The sequence below is a fragment of the Ambystoma mexicanum genome, chromosome 8 (genome assembly GCF_040938575.1).
Source record: "Ambystoma mexicanum isolate Mex_15411 chromosome 8, UKY_AmexF1_1, whole genome shotgun sequence".
Classification (NCBI taxonomy): Eukaryota; Metazoa; Chordata; class Amphibia; order Caudata; family Ambystomatidae; genus Ambystoma; species Ambystoma mexicanum.
Genome location: NC_090929.1, coordinates 313,808,513 through 313,821,339, shown reverse-complemented (window position 1 = coordinate 313,821,339; position 12,827 = coordinate 313,808,513). Strand labels below are relative to the sequence as shown.

Below are 12,827 nucleotides of genomic sequence, written 5' to 3'. Positions count from 1 at the left end.
GACCACGGCACTGCTGGTAAAAGAAGAACTTTCCTTCTTTGCCCCCTCTACAGATCTGGTGTCGCTGCAAGAGCAGGAACGGTGAGAAACAGCCTTCACCGATAAGGCCTTGTCAGGCCTCTCAGAACTGTTGGTAGCTTTAGCCTCTGTATGAGGGACCTCGGACCCAGGTCCGGTAACAGCCTTATCCGCGCGGGCCTCAAACATCCGTTCGGTGACACCACATCCAACGAAGGCCTTGGGCGCACCCCAGTCTTATTCTTGAGGGAAGACGAAAGAGAGGCCTCAGAGCGAGCTCCGGTACCCCACGACTCAGTAGAACTGGGTCTACAAACAGCCCCCACAGGAGGGGCCTCGGAGCGTGCTCCGGTATTCATAGGCCCCTTACGGAGAACCTCAGAGAAAACTCTGGTACAATTATTAGGCCCAACGGGCACCTCAGGGCAATCCCCGGTGACAGAGCGATCAACGCTCCTCCCGGCCCGGGAGGAACCTGGAAAGGTATCCCCTGGCCGGGGTGCTCTGAAAAGTAAAGAATTTACCGGGCGTTTTTTCTTTTCGCCGATGAACGCCTGAAAATGCGAAGGAGGAGTTCATCGGAACACCTCCTCCCACCGCTCCAACCGACGTTGAAGTGCCCGGACCGAAAGGGAGTCGCAGTAAAAACAGGAGTCCCAACGGTGATCCGGACCCAAACACTCTAAACAAAGATGATGGGGATCCGCGCTCGCGAAGCGTCGGTGACACGATGAACAATCTGGAAAGTCTAGTTTGAACGACATAGACAGACTAGTACACGATCGCTAGCGAGAGCCAGAGAGGAAAAAAGGGAGGAAAATCTTACCAAGGATGCAAGTGCGTCCAGTCCCGAACGAGCTGAGAAAAGGACTGATGGGCGATGCGCGGAGCCAAGGTAGGCGGGGTTACGGCCGCGTGCCGGGCCCCGTACAAGAAAGAGAAGAAGGACTAATTTTTGAAAAACATTTTTTGGATGCTTTTTACAGAGATGTCCCATAAGTATGGAGGAAAGGGGACGGGACGTAGGAGTAATGTCAATACTAGGTTGAGGTCCCAAGTTGGGGCTTGGAATGGGACTGGGGGAAATGTATTTGTCAGTCCTTTTAAGAATTGTATCACAAGGGGAATCTTGAAGAAAGATAGCTCTTCAGAGGAGCACTTAAAAATGGAGAGCGCTGCAAGCTACCCCTCGATTGTACCAACCTGGAGCCCCAAGTTGGCTTGGTGTAATAAGAATGATAACATCATAGGTGTACTGCATGTACACAGATCTTCATTCTTATCCCTTCACCAGCTGCAGAATTTATTCCAGCGGCAGCGCTACAGGGACTTTGTTGCTGGCCGTCTGGCCAAAAGCCAAATCTCAATTACGTCGTCCGGGAGGTCCCAATCCTTGTATCTCAACGTGTCAGAAACCATGCGTGATGGTTGATAGTCTTGACCTCTGGATGGAGAACCTCCCCCTCTTTCTCTCGAGAAGGTCCTCTCTTTGTGGCACACGTACTGGAGGGCAAATGGACATGTCTAAAAGATCTGGGTACCACGTCCTCCTGGCCCATCCTGGACCAATTAGGATAATTAATTTCCTGAACTTCCTCAACCTCCTGATGACTTGAGGAATTACAGGGACTGGAGGAAACGTATACAGGAGGGGAAACTCCCTGTCCACTACGAACACATCTCCTAGAGCTCCTCTTGGGGGAGATTCCCTTGAGCAGCACCGTTTGCACTTCCGGAAGGCCCCGGTCATGAACAGATCCACTTGAGGGGTTCCCCAAATGCCAATATCTCTTGAAGGACGTCCTGAGCTTGTTCCCATTCGTGGGAGACTGTGCTCTGCCTACTCAGAGCGTCCGCCGTCATTTTCTCCTCTGCGGCTAGGTGAACTGCTGATAGGGAGATTCCTTCTTGAATTGCCCAGAACCAGAGCTGCATTGCCCCTCTGCACAGTGCTAATGACCCTACACCTCCTCTCTTGTTGAGGTAGTACATGGCCACTGTGTTGTCCGTCATTATCAGGACGTTCTTTCCCTGTACAGAGGGCAGAAAGGCCTTCAGCGCTAGTCTGATTGCCCTGAACTCCAACAGGTTGATATGTAGTTTGGACTCCGATGGAGACCATCATGCCCTGATCTGTTGGTATGCGCTCCCCACCCTGTGAGTGATGCGTCCATTACTAACTTTATCTCCGGCCAAGACTGCCAAAAAGGTTCTCCCTTCAAAATGTTGTCCTCGCAGGCCCACCACAGGAGATACTGAGCGACTCTGTTTGGGATTTGAAGGAGATATGACATCCTGCCTGATAATTGAGACCATTGAGTCCTGGGAGTCCACTGGAGAGATCTCATTCTCAGGCACGCCTCTGGTACCAGAGAAATGCAGGATGCCATGAGGCCGAGCAACCTCACAAAAGCGAAGGCCGGGAGACGCTGGGCACTTTGGAATTTGGTGACCATCTGCAGAATGTCTTGAGCCTTCACCTATGGTGGCGAGGCTTTTCCCAGGGATGCATCTAGGACTGCTCCATTGAACAGGAGCTTCTGCAATGGTATCCTATGAGACTTCCTGAAGTTGATGGAGAAGCCCAGTCTGTCAAGGGAGTGACAAGTGGAGCTGAGATGTTCCAGGGCCTGTTCGGGGGGAACGTGCCCTGATCAGCCAATCGTCCAGGTAGGCATAGACGTGAATCCCCCCCTCTCCTGAGACTCGCTGCCACCACAGACTAACTTGGTGAAAACCCTCGGACCGAGGTCAGCCCAAATGACAGAACTCGAAATTGATAATGAGAACCGCCAACGGAGAACCTCAGGTACGTTTTGTTTTTGTGATGGATTGGCATATGAAAGTAAGCATCCTGAAGGTCCAATGATAACATCCGGTCCTGAACTTGGAGGGCCTGCAGGATCTGAGAAAGGGTAACCACCTTGAACTTGTCCTTCCTGAGGAACTTATTCAAGTCTCTTAAGTCCAAGATGGGTCTCAATCCTCCGTCCTTTTTTGGAATTAGAAAATACGGGGAGTACCAACCCCTGTACCTCTCCGCTACAGGTACTGGTTCTATAGTACCTTTCTCTAGCAAGGTTAATATTACCTGCATAAGGAGAGGATCTGGAACTTTGAAAGCGCTGTTCCCCTGTGGATGACTCTGAGGTGTTTTTAGAAAGGGAAGGTAGTAACCCTGGGCAGCTGTTTGCAATGCCCATGCATTTGAAGTAATGCTTCTCCATTCTTTCAGATGCAGTGACAGTCTGCCTCCCATTGGGGTCTTGTGAACTATGACCTCAGAGAGGTTTTGAGGTGGCTGGGGCAGTGGCTGATGGTAAAGCAGCAGCAGCCTGGGCAATTCTAGTACCTCTTCCCCGTCCACCACGGGGAAATCTTTACTGACCTCTTTGATTGGACAGTGCTCTTCCCCTTCCAACTGAGGAGTAAAAGCGAAATTACCTACCCCTCCAAAGTGTGCCGAAGGTGTGTTTCTGTGGCTGTCTAATAGCAGCACCAAGTGACTTTGCGGCCACTTTAGAGGTCTGTAATTTCTCTAGGCTCTCGTCAGCCTTGTTATCAAATAAATGTGTACCATTAAAGGGCATGTTAAAGGGATGGTCTAGTAAAAATTTTTATTTAAAAAATAGATGCAATGTGCGAATCCCTCCAGACAGGTCTCGACACTGCTGACAGCATCAGCAGGTCCATGGCGGCTAGTACAGTTATGCATATGTTTGCCTGGTTAAGAAAGTCTGGTTTTGCTCCAGATGTGCAGTCCAGATTGCTTAAAGGGATGGTCTAGTAAAACATTTTATTAAAAAAATAGATAGGCCACATAAAAAAAAATATACTAGCATCCTCCGTTTTAAAACTTCCTATGTAAAATTTTGAGCTATTCAAGCTCAAAATTCGAAAAAGCAAGCACAGGGGCGCCACCATTTTGTGAAATGGAGGCCCTCCTGTGCTGGCTTTTGCGGCACTAATGAAGGAAAAGACAGCCAGCTATAGTAAACAAAGTCTCCCGCTGGGTGGCTTTCCCTTCATTAGTGCCGGGACTCGGAGGACGCGGACCGGAGACCAGAGCAGGAAAGCTGCAGCTGAATCTCGGTAAGTGCTATTTATTTTTTTTACAAAAAATAAGCACTAGCTGCATTTTTTTTTCTACGTTTTCCGGGCTGGAGGAGCCCGGAAAACTTAGAAATAAAACCGCAGCTTTAAAAACGTATTTATGTTTGCGGTCGCTTTTGAAGCGACCGCAAACATAAATACAACGTTATTGTGTTGGAAAATGCTGCGGTTTTTCGTTCCAAGTTTCTCAGGCTCCTCCGGCTCAGAGGAGCCTGAGAAACTTGGAAAGAAAAACCGCAGCGTTTTCCAACACAACCGTGTGTGTTTCTGCCTGCTGTGGAGACCCAAAGTGAAAGCCACAGCAGGCAGAAACACGCGGTTATGTTTACATGCCGCGTAGTGTTTCTACCTGCAGCTGATTTCCCATTTGGGGCTCTCGGGCTCCCCATGGGGAGCCCGAGAGCCCCAAATGGGAAATGCTAAAATGCTGCGTTGTCTGCCTAAATCTGCTTTCCCATTTGGGGCTCTCGGGCTCCCCGTGGGGAGCCCGAGAGCCCCAAATGGGAAAGCAGATTCAGGCAGACACAACGCGGTTGTTTTCCGCAATGCCGCGTTGTGTCTGCCTGAACCTGCTTTTCCATTTGGGGCTCTCGGGCTCCCTGTGGGGAGCCCGAGAGCCCCAAATGGTAAAGCAGATTCAGGCAGACACAACGCGGTTGTTTTCCGCAATGCCGCGTAGTGTCTGCCTGAATCTGCTTTTGCATTTGGGGCTCTCGGGCTCCCCGGGGGGAGCCCGAGAGCCCCAATTGGTAAAGCAGATTCAGGCAGACACAACGCGGTTGTGTTGGAAAACGCTGCGGTTTTAAAACCGCAGCGTTTTCCAACACAATAACGTTGTATTTATGTTTGCGGTCGCTTCAAAAGCGCCCGCAAACATAAATACAACGTTTTTAAAGCTGCGGTTTTATTTCTAAGTTTTCCGGGATCCTCCAGCCCGGAAAACTTAAAAAAAGAACCGCAGCTAGTGCTTATTTTTTGTAAAAAAAATAAATAGCACTTACCGAGATTCGGCTGCAGCTTTCCTGGTCTGGTCTCCGGTCCGCATCCTCCGAGTCCCGGCACTAATGAAGGGAAAGCCACCCAGCGGTAGACTTTGTTTACTACAGCTGGCTGGCTTTTCCTTCATTAGTGCCGCAAAAGCAAAAGCCAGCACAGGAGGGCCTCCATTTCACAAAATGGCGGCGCCCCTGTGCTTGCTTTTTCGAATTTTGAGCTTGAATAGCTCAAAATTTTACATAGGAAGTTTTAAAACGGAGGATGCTAGTATTTTTTTTTTATGTGGCCTATCTATTTTTTAAATAAAATTTTTTACTAGACCGTCCCTTTAAGCAATCTGGAATGCACATCTGGAGCAAAACCAGACTTTCTTAACCAGGCAAACCTATGCATAACTGTACTAGCCGCCATGGACCTGCTGATGCTGTCAGCAGTGTCGAGACCTGTCTGGAGGGATTCGCACATTGCATCTTTCCCATCCTTGACTAGATTTAAAAATGCGTCCCTTTCCTCCCATTCGGGGAAATGATCAGCCACCATTGCTACACATTCACAAATGGTGTGTGTGAATCTGGCCCACATGCACGTGGCATTTGCTGACTGTAGGGCCATACTTCCTGCAGAGAAAACTTTCTTGGCAAAAGCGTTGTAACGCGTATCATCTCTGTCAGGTGGAATAGTTGGGTAAGGGTTCTGTTTAGAGGTTGATGAGACAGCTTGTACCGGGGTAGGATGCTTTGTCAAGTAACTGGGGTCACTACTGGACGCCCTGTATTTAGATGTCAATTTTTTATTCACATCAATTCTGGCGTTTCCCAATTTGAACTCACTCTCCTTTGCAATGCCACGAGAAAAGGAAGAATAGGGTCCTCCTAGGGTCCCTTATCTAAGATGTCAGTGAGATCATCCTGTTCGTATATTGCTGTTGGTCTTTTCCACCCCATATACCCTACCACCATGGACTTTAACTGTCTATGAGACCCTTCAGCGTGATCAGTAGGGTCTAGTCTCCCAAACTCTAATTCTAGTGACGTGTATAGTCGACTTGCATTCTGCAGGGACTACTGTAAGCTTTTTAGTCTTGATTCCTCTGAGATCAAAGGCTCAGGGACCCCAGGTGGTCCATATTGGAGACCAAATGGTCGTGAATCATCTGATGAATGCTCTGCTTCCTCATAAATTGAAGAAAGTGACAAAACAAAGTCCTTTCTTGATAAAGGTGTATATATGTTTTCGTTGATCCTCGATGGCATCGGCGAAATCTTCGACACAGTCGACGTGGAGGGCTTCGATGCCTTTGGCGTCGAAGACTTGTCTGGTGCTTTTGGCATCGAGGACTTGTCTACCTTTCGATGAGGAGTCTTTTGGCGGCGATGGAGTTGAAGACTTCATCTTCGAGGAAGATTTGGCTCAACCTGAGGGATCCTTCACCGCTCTCAAGGAGATTTTTCTATGCCTTCCGGGCTCGAAGGCGCACACTGTTTGCCCTTATCTTTTTTCTTGTCAAGCTTTTCGACCTGGGCATCGTTTTCACAAGTTTTCGAGGGGGTCAAGGCAGCATTCTCAAAAACATGCATCATCTTTACTCTGAACTTCTCCCACTCAGCCGGAGAGGCCGATTTAGTTGGGCATAATATAACCCGTTTTGGGGAGGAACTCAACGTCGAAGACTGCGACCTATGGTGCCTTTTCCTCGATCGTCGCGTGATCTCAACCTCTTTGTCTTTTTAGGACGAGGAGAAACTTTTCTCGACTTGTATGAAGACACTTTTTTTGAAGGGGTCAAAGGGGATTCTGACCTATCTGCCACTAATTTTCCTCTTCGCTCTTTCAAGGCTTTCGCCGTCATCGATAGGTAGGCCTTATAGTTGAAGGTAGCGTGAGAAGAACCTGAGGCACCACAGACACACTCGATGGGGGTCCGTAAGGGACATCTTAGCCCCACAATCTTGTCACTTCTTAAGCCCCGATCTCAGAGTCGAAGACGCTGATGATGATGCCATTTTGAACAATATATTCGAAAATTTTCGATATGGAACCGAAGCGCACCATAACCGAATTGATACCTTTCACGGAAAAACGGAACTGAAGCCAACAGTCGCTGCGCGCGCTTTATACCATTGATGTTACGCTCACCTGGTATACATGGGGACGGCACCCAGACCTAGTTGAATGATTTGCACCCTCGAACCCTCTCCCGGTCCCTTGGTAAGGCCTCTGGTTAAAGATGGGTGTGCAATATAGGAGAGCTGAATTCAATACCAGATTGTCTTTATGTTTTCCCACCTACCTTGGCCTCAACTCCTTCCTCCCCCTTGGACCCTCTCCTCACCTTAATATTGTAGAAGGTGGATTCTCCGTCCTGCTCCTCGTGGCAGGGGTGCGTAAATGTGGGAAGCGAGCAGCGACCAAGTTACTTCACTGGTGCAAGCCCCCCGTGGGAATCCAGGCCTGCTACGACTCCGTAGGTTTGCTGCTTTACAGTCTTTATATGCAGTTCTTATGTTCCTCTTAGTTCGTATAAGAATGTCTTGCTTCTTTCCTTTTAGGTATGGAAAGGTATTTTGGAGTTGTCATGCAGTTTGAAGATGAGCATGGGCCGGTAGGCGAAAGCGTGGTGTGTGCGATGCTGTCCGTTGAGTAATGCGCGATGTGCGGCGCAGTTTCGCCTTTTATATTGCTAACCTGTGTCTTTTCTCTCCTTGCAGGTTGCGATGTTCCTCGCCGAGCGCCGTAATGTTCCCGCAATGATACTGACCAGGAGATGACTACCCAGGTAAGAATTGTGTGGCTTTCTTCATTCGGAAGGAAAGGTGAGTAAACGCTTACTAATACTGTCTTTCTTTCTCCTCTTTCCAGGTTATGGTATTCCAGGATGCATGTGGTGCCGGATGATGGAGTTCGTACCTTCAAGTGAGTGGAACTGAAGTCGGCGATGGATTGAAGTCAGGATACTGTTCCAGGTAAGTTTCGTAGTGTTCTTTCTCTCTCTGCAGGTCCTTTGTTTCAGGTAAGCTGGCATCAAAGAACTGCACACAGTGAACGTTACGCTGCCGACAGCAGAAGAACGCAAAGCATGTTCTGCTGTTTGGGTGTGGTTTAAATAGTCTCAGGAAAAGTAGTCCAGGTAAAATAGTCCCAGGCCTGCCACACCCAAAGTTGTCCAGGTAAAGGAGTCCCAGGCCTGCCAAACCCAAAAGACTAGACCGCATAGCTCAGTTCCTTGTAACTGAGCTATGTGTGTGCCTCCATGTTGGTTGAACCCCCTCCCAAGTTAAATAGTCCCAAGTAAATAGTCCCATTCTAATGTTGGTCTTCATGATGGTTATGAGCCTGGCGCCAGGACCGACTTCAAGAGAGTCTTGGATGAGGTTTTAAGGCCTTTGACCTCGCCATAACTGGAAGGCTGACTTGCCAGTGAGGGCCAGGGGCAATGGTCATGACAGCACTCCCCCCCAAGGCCCCTCTCACGGTGGCACTTCTGCCTGGTCCTGGTTTGGATCGGTAATTCTTATGGAACCTTTTAATTAAGCGAGGTGCATGGATGTATTCACTAGGTTCCCATGATCTGTCTTGAGGGCCGTATCCCTTCCAATCAACTAAGTAGTATAGTTTGGATCTGGTGTATTTTGAGTCTAGGATATCCTTTGCTTCAAAAACTGATTCTCCGTCAACTAATACTGGTTTTGGTGGTGTTGTAACCCGAGTACCGGGTTGTACCAGTTTCAGGAGTGATACGTGAAACACAGGATGAATCTGCATAGTGGGTGGTAGGGCTAATTTAACTGCCACTGGATTTATTATGGATTCAATACAATAAGGTCCAAGATATTGGGAACGAAAGGTCCGAGTCCCTTTTATGGGCACATATTTTGATGCTAACCAGACCTTGTCATCAATTCGATAGTGGGGGGCTTTACTACGATGTTGGTCAGCAAATTTCTTTTGTCTGTTCTTGGCTTGGAGTAAATGTGCTGCTGCTTCTTTGAAGGCCTGGGAAATAGTTGTATGTAGGGTTTTAACCGCTGGAATTTCCAAAGGGATTAGGAGAGCCAATTCAGAAGTACGTATATGTATACCATATATAGTGTAGAAAGGGGTTAGTCCAGTGCTGGTGTGTAATGAATTATTATAGGCATATTCAACTATCCATAACAAGTCCTTCCAATGCAACGTAAGTATTGCTCGAGGATTTGGTTTGTTCTTTCTGCTTGGCCATCTGTTTGAGGATGGTGACTTGTGGATAGTCGAATGTCAATTTGGGCCATTGAACAGCATTTCCTCCAGAAGTTGGATACAAACTGACTACCTCGATCTGAGATCAAGACCGATGGAAAGCCATGTAGCTTACGATTTCCTCCAGGAATACATTTGCTAAATTGGATGCATTTGGAAGACCCTTAAAAGGAATAAAGTGTGCCATTTTAGAGAACAAGTCTACAACTACTTAAGTTGGTGTTGCATCCTTGACTGGGAAGTAGATCTGTAATGAAATCAACGGACAGTGTGTGCCATGGTGCGGGAGAAATTTCCAATGGTTGGAGAAGACCAGCTGGTTTCTGCTTTTGGTACTTGTTTTGTGCACACACACTGCAAGATTGGATAAATTGTATGATGTCTTTACACCATGTGGGCCACTAATAGTTTCATTTTACTTTAGCTAGAGTTTTGGCAATTCCAGGATGACCTTCAACCAGGGAGTCGTGATAACCCGAAATAACCTGCTCTTGTAAATCTTTACTTGGCAAGTATAGAAGGTTCCTAAAATATGGTAACTGGTCTTTAATGGTGTAATGTTCTCCTTGAGTACACCACTCTTGTGAGAAAGTGGGATCCATTAAGAGTTGGATCTTGTTTTGGAGTTCACCCTGTGTCAATGTTGTCGTAAGACCCAGGAGTTTGTCTTCTGGAATGATGGCTACTGGATCTGGAGTTATGTATACCTTTTCATCTACACCCATGCGGGACAAGGCGTCAGCCTTTCCGTTTCGGACTACTGGCCGGTAGGTGATCACATAGTCATATTCAGCAAAGAAAAGAGCCCACCGCAGTTGACGGGATGATTGAGCCTTTGCTGTTTTTAGGTATTGCAGGTTTCGATGATCAGTTATGACCGTGACAGTATGTCTAGCACCAAGGAGATAGTGTGCCATGCCTTGAAAGCTGATTTTATAGCCAAGAGTTCTTTGTCTGTGATAGCATAGTTGAGTTCGGGAGGTGAGAACTTTCGTGACCAGAAGGCCACAAGGGGGAACTGGCCAGTTCCTGGGTCCCTTTGCGAGAGAACAGCTCCCATAGCCATGCTAGAGGCATCTGTTTCAACTATATAAGGGAGGTCTGGGCGAGGATGCCGTAGAACTGGAGCAGAAGTGAATTTTTTCTTAAGTTCTTGAAAGGCCTTGTCTGCTTCTTCGGTCCAATGGAACTTTTTAGTGTTTTTTCTCAATAGTGATGTAATTGGATGCACTATTTGGGAAAAGTCTGGGATGAATCGGCGGTAAAAGTTTGCAAAGCCCAACATACTCTGGATTCCTTTAAATGAAGTTGGTGATGGTCAGTTAAGAATGGCATCTACCTTGTGCCTGTCCATTCTGATACCTTTTGGTGTGAGGATAAAACTGAGGAACTCCACATCGGTGACATGAAAAGAGCATTTTTCGAGTTTAGCATACATTGTATGTTGGCGGAGTTTAGTAAGGACGGAGCGGACATGCCTGACATGGTCTTCTTTTGTAGCAGAATACACTAAGATGTCATCAATGTAAACCAGGGCACAAACGTTGATGAACTCCCGCAAAACATCATTCATAAAGTACTGGAATGCAGCGGGAGCGTTGCAAAGTCCAAAAGGCATCACCTGGTATTCATACAAGCCGTATTTGGTACGAAAGGCGGTTTTCCATTCGTCTCATTTCTTTACTCGAACAAGATGGTACGCCCCCCTAAGGTCCAGTTTGGTAGAGATTTGGGCATCTTTGACTTGATCCAATAATTCGGGAATAAGGGGCAGTGGATAACGTCTTTTTACTGTGATCTGGTTTAATGCGCGATAGTCGATGCAAGTCCTCACATCTCCTTCCTTCTCTCGCCATCTTCAAAAACACAATCCATTGCCATCCTCCCCAACCAGTGGACACCTGACCCCCACAACCACTGCAAACCTTCACCTACATCCATCAATCCTCACAATGCCTAAAGTTGTGAAAAAAAGTTGTGATCGACTGCGGCAGGAGCGCTTCTCTAAGGAGGAGCTTAACATGTTGGCAGAAACACTACAAGAACATGCTGACGTAGTGTTCTCGACCGAGATGACCAGACCGGCAATAGCACGTAAGAAGGCCATATGGGCCATGGTCGCACAGAGGGTCAGTGCAGTTGGCACTAGACCCCGCAATGCAAGACAGTGCAGGAAACGGTGGGATGACCTACGCCTCCGCGTAAGGAGTATACTTTCTGCAAACAGAAACCTGGCCATGGCAACTGGTGGAGGAGCAGAGTCACCAATCAAAATGCAGCCGTGGGAGGAGATATGTGCTGCACTCATTGGCAAAGAGAGCATAGAGGGGTTCGGAGACATGGAGAGAGGAGCCCCGACATCATGTGACGCAGGTAGGTGCTTTAAATCCAGCCATGCCAAACTCACTGAAGTCCAGATTCATGGGAAGTGCAATGATGCTTGACAGGGTTAACACAACACATCAGCAGAAGACTGCCTACAGGCAGTTCTGACCTCCACCTTGAACACATGCAGTATGCACACCCTTTCTGTAGGCACCCACATGCCTCCATGCTTCTACCACCTAAAAGTGAGACAACCTGTATGACACTGCCTCCAATGTGCAACATCTAGCAATCAATATGAATGCAGTCATCACAATGCCTGCTCAATGTCCGCAGACCCATCAATAACCCTTTCCCCCCTTTGCTCCACCACAGGTTTTCATTCGGACAGTGACGAGGAAGACACTGCCACCACACTTGCCAAGAAGGCCAGGCCTGATGTCCACACACCAACCCTCCACCTCTGCTGGAAAAAGCAAAATCTCTCCGCAGCCGAAATCTACAACCACGACACAGGCCAGGGCACATATGTGCACCAAGCCAAGCACCATGTTACCACCAGTAACAAACATCCAGCAAGTGGTGCCCACCGAAGGCACTGGGTCTGCCGGAACAGCACAATAGGCGAGACTGCTGCCACCTCAGCTGGCTCGGACGATGATGCAGGGGATGCTGATGTTATTGTGGGTCCCCCCACTGCCCACCTTCATTCCCCCTACCTTTGCCCATGCAGCCAGCATGATGAAGGCATACAGGGGCAATCCCCTGATGACTCTTGGCCAGCCACTCCATGCCCAGTGGAAGATTTGCAGGAGTAGGGCAGCACATTTGACACGCCACTGGTATTATCCTTAGTCCAGAAAAACCAGGAGTCGATGGAACAAATCATCACGCGTCAACAACAACTGTCCTCACTCATGAATAAGCATATGGCTGAATGTGGAAGTGCAAGGGCGGAAATGCAACAATGTGCAGAAACTGTGAAGGCAGCAATAGTATCCACCTCCAAGGATATCTGTGCAGAATTTGCCGCGGTGCGGCACGTGCTCTCGGACCTTGTTCAGACCTTGAGGGACATGCGTCCTTGCGAGCAGCCAAGTACCTCCTTGGCTGCCAGTTCTGCCCCATCCAGCCCCGTC

The 12,827-nt window shown here is 48.2% G+C and overlaps 1 protein-coding gene across 1 annotated transcript in view; it reads right to left on the bottom strand.

Annotated features, from left to right (window-relative positions):
• DPP7 (dipeptidyl peptidase 7) overlaps positions 1-12,827 on the bottom strand; it is a 3,316,481-nt gene that overhangs the window by 2,818,067 nt on the left and 485,587 nt on the right. The window lies entirely within an intron of this gene.